This window comes from Chiloscyllium plagiosum, unplaced genomic scaffold (genome assembly GCF_037043375.1).
Source record: "Chiloscyllium plagiosum isolate Xiang-an unplaced genomic scaffold, Cpla_swu_hap1 HiC_scaffold_50, whole genome shotgun sequence".
In the NCBI taxonomy this organism is placed as follows: Eukaryota; Metazoa; Chordata; class Chondrichthyes; order Orectolobiformes; family Hemiscylliidae; genus Chiloscyllium; species Chiloscyllium plagiosum.
Window position 1 is genome coordinate 54,734,911 of NW_028270188.1, and position 16,489 is coordinate 54,751,399.

The window sequence follows — 16,489 nt, forward strand, 5'->3', positions numbered from 1 at the left end:
CTCCAGCTCCCTACACCCCCTCCCTATCTCTGTCACTCCCTCCAGCTCCCTACACCCCCTCCCTATCTCTGTCACCCCCTCCAGCTCCCTACACCCCCTCCCTATCTCTGTCACCCCCTCCAGCTCCCTACACCCCCTCCCTATCTCTGTCACCCCCTCCAGCTCCCTACACCCCCTACCTATCTCTGTCACCCCCTCCAGCCCCTACACCCCCTCCCTATCTCTGTCACCCCCTCCAGCCCCTAAACCCACTCCCTATCTCTGTCACCCCCTCCAGCCCCTACACCCCCTCCCTATCTCTGTCACACCCTCCAGCTCCCTACACCCCCTCCCTATCTCTGTCACCTCTGTCCTATCTGATCCTCCCCTTGACCCCCATCGCTCTGCCATTGGGGGATGTGTGTGTTCTTGTTATGTCTGGGGTAGGTGAGGGAGTTGGAAGACCCCTTGAATCCCCTCGCTATAGCTCTCCTTCTCCTCTGCCTCTCTCTCTCTCTCTCTCCCCCCCCTTCCTCAAATCTCCCGAAATCCCCGTGGGCCGCGAAACGGGGAAGGGTGAGACTTGGCTTCCTTCCTGGAATGCGTTTGGGAGAGTGGTAGGTGCTTGTGGAAGGTAGGTTGTTGTTGTTGCCAGACATGGAGGGAAGGGGACTCGGTGCATTGGGTGAATTTTGGCTGTGGGGAAAGCGAGGGACAGCGGTCGCTGGAGATCAGAGTCGAGAGCGCGGCGCTGGAAAAGCGCAGCAGACCAGGCAGCATCCGAGGAGCAGGGGAATCGACGTTTCGGGCATAAGCCCTTCGTCGGGAATGAGGCTTGTCATACCGCTGATCCTTTTCCTGCCTAACGGCTGGTCCTTTCTTCAAGCAAACTGATTTTGTTTTTGTGTTCGGAGGGCTCGTAAACAGGCCGGGCTCCGATCAACACAAGAGAGATGAGAAAGGACCTTGACAGACCCTTTTGTTTGTAGGCAAAACAGATAAGCCTTCCGCCTAAAGTGGTCAGGTCTCAGAAGTGCCCTGTATAATGGAAGGGGAGTGGTCAGCTCTCTCGCGGAGCAGTTCAGTCCAGAATTAGTTGGGATTCAGCAGGGGACTGTGTGAACAGGTTTTCTCTCTCTCTGCCCTTCTAACCCCCAACCTGTCAGCCATCTCATAGAGTCAGAGAGACGTACAGCACGTAAACACCCCCTCAGCCTCCGAAGCCAAGCTAACTGACTCCGGGTAATTTTCACCACACACTTAGCAAAACAAATTGCAAAGTTATGGTCTGGGATGCATTTTTCAGAACAGTACGATTGGCCTGGCCTAGTCCATAACAGGCTTGTGCGCCGAGGGGGTAGAGAGATAAGTGGGAGGTGGGGTGTGGGGGCTGGTGCGGGGAAAGGTAGATGGAAGTGGAGAACATCTGTGGAACACACCCGCACCAACCAACCCCCTTCAACTCCCCCCTCCCACTCCACCGAGGACCTGCAGGTCCTGGGCCTCCTCCATCGCTGCTCCCTCCCCACCCGACGGCTGGAGGGAAAAACACCTCGTCTTCCGCCTCAGGACCCGCCTCGTCTTCCGCCTCGGGACCCTCCAACCCCTCAACGTGGACTTCACCGGTTTCCTCATCTCCCTTCCATCCCCCCCCGCCCCCCCCCCCCCCCACCTTATCCCAGTCCCAAGCCTCCAACTCGGCACCGCCCTCCTGACCTGTCCACCGCCTTTCCCATCTATCCGCTCCGCCCTCCTCTCCGACCCATCACGTTCTCCCTCACCTTCACATTCTCAGCTCGCTTCTCACCCCCCCCCCAACCCCACCCCCTCTCCCACTTATCTCTCAGCGCACACCCACCCCGGCCCACAGGCCTCATTCCTGATGAAGGGAGTAGGCCCGACACCTCGATTCTCCCGCTCCTCGGACGCTGCCTGACCCTGTTGAACTTTGCCCGTGTCTTTCCCCCGCCCCCCGATGTTTACCGAAAGCTTCAGAAACAATCCTTCAGGAAGCTGATGCAATATTTAGCGTCACAATGATATCGGAGCGTGGGCCTTTCTGGATTTGAATGAGTCAGACTTCCTTTGTTTGTTCCCTATCTGAGGGCCAATTGAAGAAATGCTGTTAGCCATTCAACTCCGCGCATTTCCGAAGCCATTCATGGAGCGGCCTCTCATTCACCGAGATATTTTTACCTCACACGTGGCACCGGGGGAAGTGGGGAGTGGGGGATGGTGGGGGGGGGAAAGTGTTGTGGTTCTATTTATAAAAACATAGCGACACGTTCACCAGTGGGGTGAACCTGCATTTACAGATCTGCGTTTGCGGATGCGTTCTGTTTTGGGACAAAAAGCACACAATCCGCAGGCCAAGTTAAAACAAAAAGAAAAATCGCACGACTCCAGGATATAGTCTGGCAGGTTTGTTCAGAAGCACTAGCTTTCGGAGCGCTGCTCCTTCAATCTGACGTTTGGGGGTGGCACGGTGGCTCAGTGGTTAACGCCGCTGCCTCACAGCACCAGGGACCCAGGTTCGATCCAGCCTCGGGCCGACCGTCTGTGGGGAGTTTGCACGTTCTCTCCCCCCGTGTCTGCGTGGGTTTCCTCCGGGTGCTCCGGTTTCCTCCCACGGTCCAAGGCTGTGCAGGTCAGGGGGGGAATTGGCCATGGGAAATGTCCCATAGTGTAAGGTGCATTAGTCAGAGGGAATGGGTCTGGGTGGGTTACTCTTCGGAGGGTCGGTGTGGACTGGTTGGGCCGAAGGGCCTGTTCCACACTGTCGGGAATTTAATGTAATCTACCTTATAAATGCCCGCTTTGGAACTGGAACCAGTCTGGACTCAAGGTTGGGATACAGACAGACTCTAACCTCACACCTTTAATGCTTTGTCTGAGCTGAGACGTCACTTTTTTTTAATAAAACTTCGGTAATTTTGTTTAGACTCCCTACAGTGTAGAAACAGGCCCTTTGGCCCCACACCGACCCTCTGAAGAGTAACCCACCAGACCCATTTCCCTCTGACTAATGCATCTAACACTGATGGATAATTTAGCCTGGCCAATTCACCCTAACCTGCACATCTTTGGACTGTGGGAGGTAACTGACTTGAAAGAAATTCTGGGATTATCTGTTAATCAGTCATACCCCTGTTCCAAGTGATTAAAGACTGCGGGAAAAGATCTGCCTACCCACAGCATAGCCCACGCAGAACATAGAAATCCAAACCATACAAGGAATACCCAGAATGCCTCAGAATTGACCAAACAGGCTGATGAGGGGGACCAGACATCACCACAGTCACTCGCATTTATTGTATCCGTTGCTCCCGATGCGGTCTCCTCTACATTGGGGAGACTGGGCGCCTCCTAGCGGAGCGCTTTAGGGAGTATCTCCGGGACACCCGCACACCAATCAACCAACCGCCCCGTGGCTCAACATTTCAACTCCCCCCTCCCGTCCTGTCGAGGACGTGCAGGGTCTGGGCCTCCCCCACCGCCGCTCCCTCACCACCCAACACCTGGAGGAAGGACGCCTCATCTTGCGCCTCGGGATCCCATGGCATCAGTGTGGACTTCACCAGTTTCCTCATTTCCTCTCCCCCCCACCTTACCTCAGTTCCAACCTTCTAGCTCAGCACCGTCCTCATGACCTGTCCCACCAATCCGCTCCACCCTCCCCTCTGACCTATCACCTTTACCCCCACCTATCGCACCCTCAGCTACCTGTTCCCCCCCCTCCCCCCCACAGCCACACCCCATATCGACTCTCCTGCTTTCCCAGCGCCGCACTCTCAACTCTGATCTCCAGCGTCTCGCTGTCTCACAGTCGCTCGCAGACCAGGGAATACCTTTCTCAAGACAACCTGACAGTGAGTTCCCTGGACATGATCAACACAGCGTTAGGGGCAGTCTCGTACCCCAGTGATATCAAAACCACACCAAGGACAGGTCAGACAGAGAGGCACCTCATAAGGCAAGCCCCCCAGTCCCGGCAGCATCCTGGTAAACCTTCTTTGCACCCTCTCCCAAGCCTTTGTATCTTTCCTATAGTAGGGCGACCAGAACTGGACACAATATTCCAAGTGTGGTCCCACCAGGGACTTGTACAGTTGCAGCAAAACTGGAGGGGGTTGTTAAGAAAGCACATGGTGTTTTGGAAGCTAGTGCTTCCAATTAAACCTGTTGAACTATAACCTGGTGTTGTGTCCTCCAAATCATGGTGTTTTGGCTTTCATCAACAGGGGGATCGAGTTTAAGAGCCGCGAGGTTTTGCTGCAGCTCTACAAGTCCCTGGTGAGACCGCACTTGGAATATTGTGTCCATTCCCGGCCGCCCTACTATAGGAAAGATACAGAGACTTTGGAGAGGGTGCAAAGAAGGTTTACCGGGATGCTGCCTGGACTGGAGGGCTTGCCTTATGAAGAGAGGTTGACTAAGCTCAGACTTTTCTCTCTGGAGAGAAGGAGGAAGAGAGGAGACCTGATCGAGGTGTACAAAATAATGAGAGGAGTAGATAGAGTCAATAGCCAGAGACTTTTCCCCAGGGCAGGATTGACTGGTATGAGGGGTCATAATTTAAAGATATTAGGAGGAAGGTATAGAGGGGATGTCAGAGGTAGGTTCTTTACGCAGAGAGTTGCGAATACATGGAATGCGTTGCCAGCGGTGGTTGTGGAAGCAGAGACATTAGGGACATTTAAGCGACTGCTGGACACGCACATGGATAGCAGTGAGTTGAGGGGTGCGTGGGTTAAGTTACTCTACTTTACGTTTGGATTAATCCTCGGCAGAACATTGTGGGCCGAAGGGCCTGCTCTGTGCTGTACGTTTCTATGTTCTATGAACTGCTTTGAGATGATCACCATCGTCACTCGATTGCTTGATGATCACGACCGTTGTATTTTCACCATTTTTAATTATCATCATTGTGCAGTATTCATAGTCATAGAGTCACGGAGATGTACAGCAGGGAAACAGACCCTTCGGTCCAACCCATGATAGAGATGTACAGCAGGGAAACAGACCCCTTCGGTCCAACCCGTCCAGATATCCCAACTCAATCGAGTCCCACCTGCCAGCACCCGGCCAAATCCCTCCAAACCCTTCCATTCATATACCCATCGGCAATTTCACCCCAATCTGACTCACTTTGCTAACAAAGACTCGGCAGCCATCTTGGTTTGGTCAACACGCCGCACCCGTTGGTTAACACTGTGAATTTTTACTGTAAATTTTGCGCCCTGAGATCCTGCCCCACTGAGGAAGGAGCGGCGCTCCGAAAGCTAGTGCTTCCAAATAAACCAGTTGGACTATAACCTGTCTATAACTATAATTCCGTCCGGGGAATGATGAGGAGGTGCCAGTGTTGGACTGGGGTGGGTGATGTTAGTGTTGAAGTCCCAGATGCTTTCCTGAATTCTTTTTTCCAATTCATTCCCGGTGTGTGGGTGTCGTTGGCTGGGCCCAGCATTCACTGCCCGGTCCCTGGTTGCCCCATTGAGAAGATGGGGGTGTGGGGGGGGAGGGGGATAGCCGCCATCTTGAACCGCTGCACTCCACCTGCTGTGGGTTGACCCGCAATGGCCGTGAGGGAGGGCATTCCAGGATTCTGACCCCAAAGGAACGGCCGAGATATTTCGGGACGGTATGTGGGGGGGTGGGGGCACGAAGGCTCTGGTGTTCCCCATGTATCTGCTGACCCCCCCCCCACTCCAGGGGGGTAGAGGTGATGGGGTTTGGGGAAGGTGCTGTATAAGGAGCCTCACTGCAGTGGGTCTTGTAGACGGTACACCCTGCTGCGACTGGGGGGGTGGGAGGGAGGGTGTGGGTTTGGTGCCAATCGAGGGGGGTGGGGCTGCTTTGTCCCTGGACGGTGTCGAGCTTCTCGAGTATTGTCGGAGCTGCCCCCTCCCCCTGTCCAGCGGTGAGTGGGGAGTATTCCCTCACCCTCCTGACTCCTGCCTCGTCGATGGTGGGACAGGCTTTGGGGTGGGGGGAGGGGGAGTCAGGAGGGGAGTTACTCGCTGCAGGATTCCCAGCCTCTGACCTGCTCTTGTGGACACTGTATTTATGTGGTAAGTCCAGTTGAGTTTATGGTCAATGGGAACCTCCAGGATGTTGATAGTGGGGGGATTCAGTGATGGTAACACCATTGAACGTCAAGGGGGCGATGGTTAGATTCTCTCTCAATGGGAACCCCCAGGATGTTGATAGTGGGGGGGAGTTCTATGATGGTAACGCCATTGAACGTCAAGTGTAGAATATCTGGGGTAGGTTGCACAGACCTGATGGGCCAAAGGGTCTCTTCTGCACTGTTCGATTACATGATACAAGAAAGGCCTGTCAGGACTGCTCATTCAATTAGAATAGCAATATGAGAGAGAGAGAGACAGACAGACAGAGAGTGAGAGAGAGTGAGAGAGAGTGAGAGAGAGAGTGAGTGAGTGAGAGAGTGAGTGAGTGAATGAGTCCTGGGAAGTGTTGCTGAACAAAGAGACCTTGGAGTGCAGGTTCATAGCTCCTTGAAAGTGGAGTCGCAGGTCGATAGGATAGTGAAGGCGGCGTTTGGTATGCTTTCCTTTATTGGTCAGAGTATTGAGTACAGGAGTTGGGAGGTCATGTTGCGGCTGTACAGGACATTGGTTAGGCCACTGTTGGAATATTGCGTGCAATTCTGGTCTCCCTGCTACAGGGAGGATGTTGTGAAACTTGAAAGGGCTCAGAAAAGATTTACAAGGATGTTGGAGGGTTTGAGCTACAGGGAGAGGCTGAACAGGCCGGGGCTGTTTTCCCTGGAACGTCGGAGGCTGAGGGGTGACCTTATAGAGGTTTATAAAACCATGAGGGGGCATGGATAGGGTAAAGAGACAAGGTCTTTTCCCTGGGACGGGGGGTGAGTCCAGAACTAGAGGGGCATAGGTTGAGGGTGAGAGGGGAAAGGGACCTGAGGGGCAACTTTTTCACACAGAGGGTGGTACGTGTGTGGAATGAGCTGCCAGAGGATGTGGTGGAGGCCGGTACAATGACAACATTTAAGAGGCATTTGGATGGGGACATGAATAGGAAGGTTTGGAGGGATGTGGGCCAAGTGCTGGCAGGTGGGACCAGATTGGGTTGGGATATCTGGGTGGGCGTGGACCAGATGGGTCCATATCTGTGCTGTATGACTCTGGAATCACGGGGGAGATTTTCATTCAGTCACCGGATGAGGGTGTCAATGGCCAAGCCTGTCATTTATTGCCCCATCCCCAGAGGGCAACTGAGAACCAACCCTATCGCTGTGGGTCTGGAGTCACATGTAGGCCAGACCAGGTAAGGATGGCAGGTGTCCTTCCCTAAAGGACATTAGTGACCCAGGTCGGGGGGGGGTTCTGACACTGGGTTCATTGGACTGTTAATTCCAGACATTTGCCTCAGTCCCTGGAATGATGTCTGGGGTCAACCATGGGTGCGTCAACAGCGACAGTGTGGAGGGTGAGAGAGAGCGGGGGGGAGCGGGGAAAAGGAGGGGTGACCGGAGGCAGGGTGAGGGGGCAGGGGGTAAAGGGAGAGGCAGACGAGAGCTGGGTGATGGGGCAGATTAGTGACAGAGGAGAGCGATCTTTGAAGGTGACTGTCCTGGCTGAGCAGGAGAGGACTTCCGTCCTGTCGACAGAAATCGTACCCTGCCCTGTTCCCCTTTCCAAGAAGCAGGAACCCAACTGAACATTGAGGGTCTCTCACTTTCAGGAAACACTGAACTTTTTTAAAAATGTGTACCGACAGGAGGGTGGAAGCTTGTCTCTCTTGTGTCTTTGTATTTCCGAATTGTGTGTGTGTGAGAGAGAGAGAGCTGGCCGGGGCCTGGGAGAGATGTGCGTTGTGGAAATCAAAAGATATTGTTTTATTGTTCGGGCCTGTTGGTCTGGCGCCAGTCGAGAGATGGATGGAGATTGGAAAGGACTGACATTGTTCAAAGGCTCAGTCATGGCCCTGGGGGGGCGGGATGGAGGGGTAGCAGCAGCTCCTGAAAGCACCAGCGCCTCACACTCACACACACAGACTCACACTCACACACACACTCACACATACACACCCACACTCACACACACTCATACTCACACTCACACATAGACACACACACTCACACAGACACACACTCACACTCACACACAGACACATGCACACACGCACACATACTCACACTCACACATACTCACACTCACTTATACATACTCACACGCACCCATACTCACACACAGACACACACACACTCACACAGATCCAGACAGACAAACACACACACATACACACACAGACATAGACACACACACAGACACACACACACACTCACACACTCACAGACACACACACACACACTCACACACCCACAGACACACACACCCACACATACACACATACAGATACACACAGACACACACATCACAGACACACACAGACACACACACTCACAGACACACATACTCACACTCACACACACAGTCACACACCCACAGACACACACACTCACACACACGCACTCAAACTCACATACACACAGACACACACACTCACACACACACACACTCACAGACACACACACACATTGACTCACACACACACAGACACAGACACATACACTCACTCACACACACAGACACACACCCACATACACTCACGCACACACAGACACACACAGACACACACACTCACACTCACACACACACACATACACTCACTCACACACACAGACACACACACTCTCACACACACACTCTCACATAAGGAGGGATTGTAGGGGGTGAAGGAGGAGACTCATGCACACACAGACACATATACACGGATACACACAGACACAGACACACACGCGCGCGCACACACACTCATGCAGACACACACACCCTCTCTCTCACACACACACTTTCACACAGACACACTCACATACACACAGACACACCGACACACAGACATACTCTCTCTCTCTCACACACACAAACACACACACACTGATTCACTCACTCACTCACACTCACACAGATCTGTACACACACACACATACACAGACACACAATAGTGTTAATCCTCATGAACCCTGTCCAGATAATCCTGTGCAAAAAGTGTCTCTTTCTCTGTAATCTCTGCTGCCTGTGGTGTGATTGGTGGACCCGGCCTGAGTTGGGATGTTGCAAGAGGTTTTTGAATGTTTTTTTTTCATTCGTTACTGTCCTGAGAACATAGAGCCTGTTTTTCCAGGCATGGCATTGATTGTCTCAACAGTGAGCATTTACTGACTATTCAACTACAGGAGGCATTGCGCCACTTTCTCCCGTAACTACCTCCAGCCCCTACACCCCCTCCCTATCCCAGTCACCTCCTCCAGCCCCTACAATGCCTCCTTATGTCACCCCTTCCAGCCCCCCCCCCCCCAAACCCCTCCCTACCTCTGTCAGCCCCTATATCCTCCCAGGATCTCGGTGCCGCTCCAATTTTGCACTCCATCCCCTGGTTCCCAATGCCCCACGTTGGGTGGCCGTACCCCCAGGTGTCTGAGTGGGCCCTGAGCTCAGACAATCTCCCCCTCAAACTATCTCCATTCCCCTCCCCTTATCTAACCACTATTGGAGGGTGAGTGGGAGTTTTTGGGTCATTTTCCCTGGAATCCCCCCAGACATTGTCATTCACTAAAGACAATTGTTTTCAAATTCTTATGCAAATAAGCTGCAATCTTTCTCACATTAGGTGCGTGACTGCGCTGAATAAATGCACCTTCTTTGCTTTGTGAGGTGCTGCATGGTATTAGTGAAATGCACGTCCTTTTCTGCAGGTTAAGTGTTTCAATTGCGATTTACGGGCAGGATGTAAGATTACACAGAATGAAAATTTCTACCATCTGCCTTTGTACCAACGTAGACCCTCCACCAAAACCCTCACGGCGATGCCAATCTCACCAAGGGTCGAATCATTTCTGGGAGCTTGCTGTGTACTCACACACTGTGGGAAAAGATCTGCTACTCTGCCTACCCACACAGGACATAAGAAGGCAAACTTGGCCGAACTATACCAGAAACTCCCAGAATGCCTCAGCAGGGACCAAACGGGCTGACAAGTGAAACCGGACAGCACTCACAGACAAGGAAATACACTTCCCAAAACACACTAACAATACCCAATCAACACAGCTGCCCCAGGGGGGCAGTCTCACAACACAGCAACACTGAAGCTACACATAGGACAGGTCAGATGGAGAGGCACCACCAAAGGACCTCGCTCCCAGGACAGGAACAATGGGAGCACCTTACTGTTTCAAAGGACGAGGTTATAGTCCGACAGGTTTAATTGGAAGCACTAGCTGTCGGAGCGCTGTTCCTTCATCTGGACGACCACCTGATGAAGGAGCGTCGCTCCGAAAGCTAGTGTGCTTCCAATTCAACCTGTTGGACTACGACCTGGCGTGGGGTGATTTTTAACTTTGTCCACCCCAGTCCAACACCCGGCATCTCCAAGTCATGGTTCAGAAGGAGACAGTCTCACTTACCTGGAAAGACAATTGGAATCTCCTGATCCCGTGATACTGTCAGGACGTTGCGATGTATCCAGAATCAAGGCATTCTTCCAATAACTGTTTTTCAATTATCTTCAGTTTCCAAAGACATTGATTAACCTTATTAGAGTCATAGAGATGTACAGCACGGAAACAGACCCTTCGGTCCAGGCCGACCCAGATATCCCAACCCAATCTAGTCCCACCTGCCAGCACCCGGCCCATATCCCTCCAAACCCTTCCTATTCACATCCCCATCCAAATGCCTTTTAAATGTTGTGATTGTCCCAGCCTCCACCACTTCCTCTGGCAGCTCATTCCATACACGTACCACTGTCTGTGTGAAAACGTTGTCCCTTAGGTCTCTTTTATATCTTTCCCCTCTCACCCTAAACCTATGCACCTCTAGTTCTGGACTCCCCCACCCAGGGAAAAGACTTTGTCTATTTACCCTATCCCAAGCCCCTCATGATTTTATAAACCTCTATAAGGTCACCCCTCAGCCTCCGACGCTCCAGGGAAAACAGCCCCAGCCTGTTCGGCCTCTCCCTGTAGCTCAAACCCTTCAACATCCTTGTAAATCTTTTCTGAACCCTTTTAGGTTTCACAACATCTTTCCGATAGCAGGGAGACCAGAATTGCACACAATATTCCAACAGTGGCCTAACCAATGTCCTGTACAGCCGCAACATGACCTCCCAACTCCTGTACTCAATACTCTGACTGATAAAGGAAAGCATACCAAACACCTTCTTCACATGATTCCTATAAAACCTGGCTCCATCCTCAGCTCAGGGAGGAGAATTCAGACTACCTGGACGGACTGTCTGTGCTGTTTCAACTTAGTCAATTTCTCTTCTGCCAGTACAGGAGTTTGGAGGTCATGTTGCAGCTGTACAGGACTTTGGTTAGGCCGCTGTTGGAATATTGCGTGCAATTCTGGTCTCCTTCCTATCGGAAAGATGTTGTGAAACTTAAAAGGGGCCAGAAAAGATTTACAAGGATGTTGGAGGATTTGAGCTACAGGGAGAGGCTGAACAGGCCGGGGCTGTTTTCCCTGGAGCGTCGGAGGCTGAGGGGGTGACCTTATAGAGGTTTACAAAAGTATGAGGGACATGGATAGGATAAATAGACAAGGTCTTTTCCCTGGGGTGGGGGAGTCCAGAGCTAGAGGGTATAGGTTTAGGGTGAGAGGGGAAAGAGACCGAAGAGACAACTTTTTCACACAGAGGATGGTACGTGTATGGAATGAGCTGCCAGAGGAAGTGGTGGAGGCTGGTACAATTGCAACATTTAAGAGGCATTTGGATGGGTATACGAATAGGAAGGGTTTGGAGGGATATGGGCCGGGTGCTGGTAGTTGGGACTAGATTGGGTTGGGATATCTGGTCGGCCTGGAAGGGTTGGACCGAAGGGTCTGTTTCCATGCTGCACATCTCTATGACTCTACATAAACTATCAATTTCACTTTGAGATGTGCTTTGTGGTCTCTAACTCATCGGGCTAATTTCTCCGGCACACGCATCCTTGCAAGAGGAAGGCGAGTGGACTTTTGGCCGTGATGGTGAAGGAGTGGGACCTCAGACAAAGGACTCGCTCGCGTACAGGGCTTTGGTGAGGCTGGCCCTGGAGTGCCTTGAGGGTCCGCCATGTTTGAGAAAAGACACACCAGCACTGAGGCCAATTCAACTGAGATCCGATGGGCTGATTCCCCGGGATGAGGGGGGAAACCAGGAATGGGCTAAGCAAGTTAGGTTGAATCTCATGAGGGGAACAATGGGGAGTCTGTTATTGAAATGTCAATGGTTCGGTGGGGGGGGGGAGTGGTTGGCGAAGACAGGGTCAACGTTGTGAAGCTGCATGGAGGAATCTCAAACCGAACAGAATTTTGGGAATTATGCAGATGTCGCCTCTCCCGCAGTGTCATGAGCATCTGGACCTCTCTGGGTTGGATCACTGCGAGGGTTTCAGGAGGAGATTTGGAGACGGAGACCCGACAGCGAGGAAGCAGACTATTCAGCCCATCGTGCCCTCCGAAGGGCGTGCCACCCAGACTCACCGCCCCCAACTTAGCACTTCCCATTCCAAACACACCGAGCCTACGCATCCCTGGGCACTATGGGACAATTTAGCATGGCCAACCCACCCTAACCTGCACATCCCTGGGCACTATGGGACAATTTAGCATGGCCAATCCACCCCAACCTGCACATCCCTGGACACTATGGGACAATTTAGCATGGCCAATCCACCCTAACCTGCACATCCCTGGACACTATGGGACAATTTAGCATGGCCAACCCACCCTAACCTGCACATCCCTGGGCACTACGGGACAATTTAGCATGGCCAACCCACCCTAACCTGCACATCCCTGGGCACTATAGGACAATTTAGTATGGCCAATCCACCCTAACCTGCACATACCTGGGCACTACGGGACAATTTAGCATGGCCAATTCACTCTAAGCTGCACATCCCTGTGCACTACGGGACAATTTAGCATGGCCAATCCACCCTAACCTGCACATCCCTGGACACTATGGGATAATTTAGCATGGCCAATCCACCCCAACCTGCACATCCCTGGGCACTACGGGACAATTTAGCATGGCCAATCCACCCTAACCTGCACATCCCTGGGCACTATGGGACAATTTAGCATGGCCAATCCACCCTAACCTGCATATCCCTGGACACTATGGGATAATTTAGCATGGCCAATCCACCCTAACCTGCATATCCCTGGACACTATGGGACAATTTAGCATGGCCAATCCACCCCAACCTGCATATCCCTGGACACTATGGGATAATTTAGCATGGCCAATCCACCCTAACCTGCACATCCCTGGGCACTATGGGACAATTTAGCATGGCCAATCCACCCCATCCTGCACATCCCTGGGCACTATGGGACAATTTAGCATGGCCAATTCACTCTAAGCTGCACATCCCTGGGCACTACGGGACAATTTAGCATGGCCAACCCACCCTAACCTGCACATCTTCGGACTGTGGGAGGAAACCAGAGCGCCCGGAGGAAACCCACGCTGACACGAGAGGGGGGGTAGGGGGGTGAGGGAATGTGCCAACTGCACACAGTCGGCGTGGGGGAGGGAATCGAACCCTGGTGCCGTGAGGGAGCGGTGCCAACCACCGAGCCCCACCACGTCCCTCCCGACATGGGTGAAGAGTTGAGGAAGCCCTGGGGGTGGGGGAATTGGTGGGTTTTGGGAGCGGGGGGGGGTGGTGGTGAGCGGGGTGGTTTCAGCCTCAATCTCCGGGGGTGAGGGGCAGGAGTGCCTGGCTGTGGTGGTCGTGTTTAGTTCTCTCTGGCCGAGGGAACATGGAAGAGGCTTTGACGTGCAGCCCTGAGTGCCCCCTGGCATCTCGCCATCAACTTCCAAACAGCCACAATCTCTGGCGAATGACCTCAGGCAGGCGGATGAACCTTTGAGAAAAACGTGTTCCAATCTCTCTCCTCAACGGAGCAATCTATTTTCTTTTTACAGTCGTAAACAGATCCATCTCCGGCCTCAGCCACATCCTGTCTGCTTCCCCAACCCGGCACCAAGTCCCAGATGAGGAACCGCTGGTAGTTTTCCCTCGGCCTCGTGGGGGCAGAGACGGCTGGGTCAAGGGTCGCAGGGTAGATTGACGACCGCCTCACAGAGTATCCTCATTTCACCACCCCTACCACCCACCACTGACACTCCCCCAGCCGGTCCCAATGTCATAGAATCCTCCAACAGTGCCCGCTCCCTCAGCACTGACCCTCCCACAGCGCCCGCTCCCTCAGCGCTGACCCTCCGACAGCGCCCACTCCCTCAGCACTGACCCTCCGATGGTGCCCACGCCCTCAGCACTGACCCTCAAACAGCGTCCACCCCCTCAGCACTGACCCTCCCACAGCGCCCGCTCCCTCAGCACTGAACCTCCGACAGCGCCCGCTCCCTCAGCACTGACCCTCCGACAGCACCCACTCCCTCAGCGCTGACCCTCCGACAGCACCCACTCCCTCAGCGCTGACCCTCCGACAGCACCCGCTCCCTCAGCACTGACCCTCCGACAGCACCCACTCCCTCAGCGCTGACCCTCCGATGGTGCCCACGCCCTCAGCACTGACCCTCTGACAGCACCCACTCCCTCAGCACTGACCCTCCGACAGCACCCACTCCCTCAGCGCTGACCCTCCGATGGTGCCCACGCCCTCAGCACTGACCCTCTGACAGCACCCACTCCCTCAGCACTGACCCTCCGACAGTGCCCACTCCCTCCGCGCTGACCCTCCGACAGCGCCCACTCCCTCAGCACTGACCCTCCCACAGCGCCCACTCCCTCAGCACTGACCCTCCCACAGCACCCACTCCCTCAGCGCTGACCTCCCACAGCGCCCACTCCCTCAGCACTGACCCTCCCACAGCGCCCACTCCCTCGGCACTGACCCTCCGACAGCGCCCACTCCCTCAGCACTGACCCTCCCACAGCGCCCACTCCCTCAGCACTGACCCTCCGACAGCACCCACTCCCTCAGCGCTGACCCTCCGATGGTGCCCACGCCCTCAGCACTGACCCTCTGACAGCACCCACTCCCTCAGCACTGACCCTCCGACAGTGCCCACTCCCTCCGCGCTGACCCTCCGACAGCGCCCACTCCCTCAGCACTGACCCTCCCACAGCGCCCACTCCCTCAGCACTGACCCTCCCACAGCACCCACTCCCTCAGCACTGACCCTCCCACAGCGCCCACTCCCTCGGCACTGACCCTCCGACAGCGCCCACTCCCTCAGCACTGACCCTCCCACAGCGCCCACTCCCTCAGCACTGACCCACCGACAGCACCCACTCCCTCAGCACTGACCCACCGACAGCACCCGCTCCCTCAGCGCTGACCCTCCGATGGTGCCCGCTCCCTCAGCGCTGACCCTGCAGTGCGAGATGCAGGGAATAACTCCGTCTCACAAGACAGAGGGACCCGGGGTAACGGTCTGTGAAACTAAAAGTGGGGTCCCTGGCTATCTGGAAGTGTTTGTGTCCAGCTGTATGTGGTGGGGGGAGATGTTCATGAGGGAATTATCACAGTGTGTAATATTGTGGGAAATGTGGATTTGCCCAGATCTGGTCACTGAGAGAAACCAATCTTCTGGTAACTGCTGGGCTCTCGGTTGGTTCTATCTCCTGAAGAAGGGCTTATGCCCGAAACGTCGATTCTCCTGTTCCCTGGATGCTGCCTGACCTGCTGCGCTTTTCCAGCAACACATTTTCAGCTCTATCTGCTTAGGAGCACACAGCATACCTCGATATTGACCAGACTACCTTCATTGTCAGACTGTAACGTTTGCACGATCTAATCTGTTGGGTTTGACAGTGAGGGGGATGCAGGGGAGACAAGTGACCATCCCATCTGCATCGGTTCATGGAGAGATGGAACAGAGGGGCGAAGGATCAAATTCGTCCAGGATTTGAACTCCTTCCCTCAAGACGGCCTTTTGCTGGACCACAGGCCAGCCTGGGACTCCGCAACGCTGCAGGGATGGGCACGTCACTGCCTTGGGCAGGAGCAGCACCGTGGGACTCAGTAAATCAGTCGCCGCGTTGCAGAGAAGCATTGTTACCCTCACTGAGACAATTCACCAAAATTGGAGGTGTAGTGGACAGCGAAGAGGGTTACCTCAGATTACAACAGGTTCTGGACCAGATGGGCCAATGGGCTGAGGAGTGGCAGATGGAGTTTAATTCAGATAAATGCGAGGTGCTGCGTTTCGGGAAAGCAAATCTTAGCAGGACTTATACACTTAATGGCAAGGTCCCAGGGAGTGTTGCTGAACAAAGAGACCTTGGAGTGCAGGTTCATAGCTCCTTGAAAGTGGAGGCGCAGGTAGATAGGATAGTGAAGGTGGCGTTTGGTATGCTTTCCTTTATTGGTCAGAGTATTGAGTACAGGAGTTGGGAGGTCATGTTGCGGCTGTACAGGACGTTAGTTTGACT